Here is a 6000-nt window from a genome sequence, read left to right on the forward strand (position 1 = left end):
GAATACAGAGCATAAAATATAACTGAACTTTTTTAATGGTTTATCCGCGCCAAACTATTCTCATTAGTCGTCATTCGTCCGCTTTTATAGCCGAAGTTCTTAATTATGAATACTTAGGCGAGGAATAAATAATATTACGAGCAACGACCCTGAGGAAATTGTAATTAAGAATATAATTAATAAATCTTTTTTATTTAACACTTTATTACACAATACGGGCTTAATGCTTAAAGCATTTTTTACCACCCTGCCTTATGTTTGTTGGCTTGTAAGCGTCCTTTTCCACACCTACAAATTGCAGCTGTAGAAAAGAAAAGTAAATGAATTCAAGACGATAAAAAAGGTACTCAATCTCTTACATACAAATATACACATATACAGATATATAAAAACACAAATATATACATATAAAAATATACATTTAAAGACTGTTCTCGGTGTTTAAAATGTAGAATGTGTGTAAAGAACTGCAAACATTATTGTTATTTTCAGTGATTAACATAAATATGTTAATCTTATTCTATATTGCGTTGATTTAATTACTTAATTTATAATAACAGACATTTTTAGTCGAGGTCAATTATATTTTTGAAATTGTTGTATACTGTCGATCTTTGGATATTTATTTGAAGATAAATTCTCCTTATTCATTGTAAAATAATATTCGATAAGATAATCGTTCCATGTTTTATACGTTGGTGGTATTATCTAAGAAATTTCAAAGCCAAAATTTATACAAGGTATGCCATGCAACTGGCTCCATATAATATATGAATAGTGTATGTGGGTGTAAGCCGAGATGGCCTAGTGGTTAGAACGCGTGAATCTTAACCGATGATCGTGGGTTCAAACCCGGGTAAGCACCACTGAATTTTCATGTGCTTAATTTGTGATTATAATTCATCTTGTGCTTGACGGTGAAGAAAAATATCGTGAGGAAACCTGCATGTGTCTAATTTCATTGAAATTATGTCACATGTGTATTCTACCAACCCGCATTAGAGCAGCGTGGTGGAATAAGCTCTAAACCTTCTCCTCAAAAAGAGGAGAGGAGGCCTTTAGCCCAGCAGTGGGACATTCACAGGCTGTTACGGTACGGTATGTGGGTAAATAAAAATGTAAAATCCAATGACCGAGCCGTAAATAAAAAGAAGAAAGCTATTGCAAAATATATAAGCAAAATGCTGAAAAGAAATCTCGAATGATTGATAAAAATTATTTCATGAACTTTAGTTTTTATGAAATACATGATTGTTTTTAAACTCATTTACTTAAAGCGTGTAAACATTATTCCGTACGCAAGTTTTAATCATAATTCTTATTTTATACCCGAAATACATTATGATAGGATAAATTTCATGCATTAATAAAATACTTTGCAATATCGTACAGTCGCTATGCTTACCATTTTTAAGTGACCAAATATATTTATAATATATTTTTTAAATCCATTCAAATTTGCAAGAAATAAAATGCTTCTGACATATTTCTTGCAGGAAAATTTTTAGTGTGACGGCTTCTCTGTTCATAATAAGCTCGTCTCCATATAGATTGTAATTGTAAATTGCTTTTATTTGCTGATGTATTGTAGATCTCAAAGTCATAACAGAAGATTGATTTGATACTCTAACCACAAAGGTAATTGTGAGTTCGCATCACATTCATGATGTGCTTTATAAATGCGATGAAAATTGTGGAACGTGAATTTCTTTGTATCTTGTTATTTGAATAGCTTCTCGAGAATTAAAGAGTTGTGATGACGAAGTTGATATTTGGAACAGTAAAGAAATATCATAAAAAGAATTAGAAACTGGTTTTACAGGTGTAAAAGGACTAATAAAATGAATACTCATTAAGCCATTTTTACCAAAATGTCAGCCAGGGTCACACAATCTCGATAACTTGCCAACTGAACTGGATATATTTTATTGCACGAATGTGTGCGCTATCAAGTGAATTTTTAATTTCTTTACTCTAATAGTTTTGCGAATTTCGTTGCGAGTTTTGTCGAATTGCAATTCGACAAAACTGGAAAGTTTGATCGTAGGATCAACGTCTTTCACGGGTGTGTAACTGACAGCTTCCTAACTGCCAAACTGTATGCTATTACTCAAAGTATTCATACATGAGCCTTATTATAAATATTTAGTTCTATTTTATAACTGAGCAAGTTTTTTAGCAATCATCCACAGACATATTTTGCATACTTTTTGTTCACTTTTTCTATTATTTGGTGATAGAATTTTATTTCCAGGCAATCATATAAAAATAGTAATAAATCCGGTTATACCAATATGAAGCTAGATAAACGTAAGAATATTTCGAATCAATGTTACCGAATGAATTCTAAAATATCAAGTTCTCAAATATCAGTAAAGGAACACGAGGAACGGGAACTGCTTCTTATTCATCGTATCATTGTTTCAACCCGAGATTAACCGATTTTGAATGTATTAAGTTCATTTGTGCTGGTTTTATCTTAATTTTGCAGCGCTTTATCTTTCACAATGAGCCGTGGTGAGTTTTAGTCAGCCATTATGGACTTTTGCTTTGTTCTCTTACGCGCTACGTGACTAAACTTATAAAATATAATACTTCTTATTTATTTTATTCGCGTAAATCTACAAATTATTTTATAGCTTTAAATAAGTATATATTATACAACACAAAAAAATGATTCTTCGAGTTAAGGTTTTTTTTCATATAGCAATTATTAAGCGTAATGACTTTTTGCTATACTTTTTCATTAGGATCAATCTTATTTTTTAATAAATATCGTAGTTTTGTTAAAAAGTTTAATAACAGTAAATAACAGATGTTGATTATTTACATTCTTAGTTTAAAGATAAAATATATATTACATTTATAGCAGATTGGAAAGTATTATGGCCCACAGATGATCAAATTGTACCTCTAATAAAACAGACTCATACTGCAAACAGGAACACAAAAAGTATTTATGTTTTTGTAATTAAGAAAGTATTTCAACAATATATATTGCAATCATAAAATTATATACATTAATGTATTTTTAAAGACGATTAATTTAATTAGAAATAAGGATGTTAGTCAGAGAGACAGAGTCATGAAAGATAAAAAGAGATAATTCAAAGAGCCATAGACGCCTGTGTAGGGAGTATAAGGTATGGTCGAATTACGTATGGTAGACGTAGAGTGTCTGGTACCTAGATGAGCCACCACAAATCCCTGCCACCACCCAAATACGAGGTTAACAATTCGACCAATATATATCATTAAAAAAAGTCGTTTCTTTAATTTGTGGAACGTTCGTTATGGTTAGAAAGTCACGACTATTGATTAACTGTGTACATTTGAGCTTAATAAATATACGTTGCATCGGGACGATTTATCACGGAACAAGCGGCAGCGACTCTTGTTTTAGGTTCAGCCATCGTTTATCGCTTGATTAATGTAATAATTAACGGTCTACGGATTTATAATAAAGCCTGCCAAACACCTCCATTGTTTAGTATTCGCTTTAGTTTAAAGTACAGAATAATAAGGTTTCGAAATGTAAATTTAATAAATCTCTCGTTAAAAATATTAATATTCATAAATAAATAATAAGTGTTTATATAATTTTTAATATGTATAAATATAGAATATTTTAATTATATTTTATATATTTATAATTTAATTTGAAATGAGCGGTAAGACGCGATCAATGGGGAAAAACCGATTCATTATAATTATGTACGTATCAACACATATGAGACGTTTACTTGTATAGTATACCTATGTTTGAGACATTTGCTATTAATTGCCAATAATAAAAATAGTTTTGCATTAACTAATTCATCATAGAAATATAATAATAATCCTATAAATATTTCACATAAGAAAGTAAAACAAACCAAAAATTTAAACGTACAATGAATCGTTACGCTCATGATTTATGGTCAGGTTATTACAGGGCCGTTTTGATTTACTGCTTTCGGGAACGAGTCTCACAGAGGGTAGTGACGTGTAGGAACCAATAAGGCATACTTTAGTAGCATATATCATTATCATTTTGTATGTACTATATTTATATAGATATTATTATAATTTTGAGACTGTTGAAGCGCGCTTAGTGACGTCAAAGTCGCTGGATTGGTTTAAAAATTGTGATATCAACTCGAAACTTTTATACTTAACTAGAGTGAAAAGTGAAATATTAGTAATCTTCTATTGAGAAGTAAGCATAAATTAAATGGAGCAAACCGGAGCGAAGTAACATGTCAGTTTTTAGTTCAATCACCAAAAAAACTTTTCTACGTGGTAGAACTTTGTGCAAGCCCACCTGGCCAGAAAAACTTAGTATTGTTGCTTTCGTGTTTGAAGAGATAGTTAGAGTGTAACTACAGGCACAAAGGACATAACATCTTGTTCCCAAGATTGGTGGCGGGTTGGCGATATAAAGAATGGATAATGTTTCTTGTATTACCAATGTCTAATGGTGGATATCACTTAACATCAAGTGGCTCATTTGCCGTCCGGCTAACTATAACACAAAAAAGCTAAATGGGAAAAATGGGTAATGCAACATTTACACCTCACAGTTCTTCGAATTCCAGATACAGTCATATTCGCTAACGCTTTTGAACGTAAACTGAACACGCTTTCGTGTAACGCACTATTTTATGTTCAGCTTTAATTTGATCTTGCGAATTCTCGAAATATATAGAATCATAAAGTAAATAACAATAACCTTCTGCGAGTTAATATATAAGGCACTTTGTGAAAAGGTAAACAGGATATAAAAACGACTTTGAGATTTTGAAAATAAGATCTATTTTAGTTTGCGATAAAACTGATCTGATAATTTGATTTAGACTTCTAGATTTACCTCATACACCTCCTGAATTAATCTAAAAACTTGTGTAGATTTTTGGTACTACCTGATTGTTGTGCGCCGAGTTTATTTGTTTTTTTTTCTTATAGAATAGGAAGGCGGACGATCATATGGGCCACCTGATGGTGAGTGGTTACCAACGCCCACAGATATTGGCATTGTAAGAAATGTTAACCATACATTACTACATACATACATACTTACATCACCAATCGAATCCCAGGTCGGGCCGATAAAAAGTTATAGAGTGCTAATCAGTAGCAACAGGAGTCTTTAAGTTGGAAGCTTGTACACTCCCGTGCTTCGGAAAGCACGTGAAGCCGTTAGTCTTGCACCTAAACTCTTCCAAATCGTGTCGGATTGCCGTCCTATCGGATTATGAATGAATGAAGCGAGGGAATAAAGAGTGCATCTGTGTTTGTAACAATATTTTAAAAGAAACGATAGTCATGATTTCGACATTTTATTTTATTCTCATTTCTGAAATTGCATATTAATTGAATATCAATTACAACGAGAAGCTATTGTTACAAGTTACTTAAATTGTTATAATATTACAACATTATAATAATTTAAGTAACTTTTACTTACATAATATTACTTGATAAACCACCCAGTCATAAGTTAAACAAAGTTGTAATTGAAGTTGAAAGTAGTATCACAATAATAAAGCAGTTCGAAGATATATCAAGCGCCTGGCGCGCTCTGGACGGCCGACATCAATATAAATGAAGCAAGTTAAGCCTTATGTGTTGTTTGTAACCAAAGGAGGGCAAGGCAAGGCAAATCAAGACAAGAGAAATCTGTTTATATATTATGAACACCTAAATATAACTAATTAGGTATTGTAAATATTGAGTTTAAATTTCAAGTTTAAATGCAGGCAGTTTAGTTTTTTTTTATTAATTAATATTTTTTTTAAGATATTTGTGTTATATTCATAAACAGCAAAGCAAATCCCCGGATATCGGCCGATTTAAGCGCGCTCTCGTAAACAATTTTTTTTTTAAATTCCCAACCGATTCCCATGTCATACAAATAATACCTTAAAACATTTTCATGTGCAAAATTCATATTGTAATTAATTATACGATGTAGTATGAATTGAAACTTATTCTAATACATACATATTATATATAAAGGTT

The sequence above is a fragment of the Nymphalis io genome, chromosome 9, assembly GCF_905147045.1.
Source record: "Nymphalis io chromosome 9, ilAglIoxx1.1, whole genome shotgun sequence".
In the NCBI taxonomy this organism is placed as follows: Eukaryota; Metazoa; Arthropoda; class Insecta; order Lepidoptera; family Nymphalidae; genus Nymphalis; species Nymphalis io.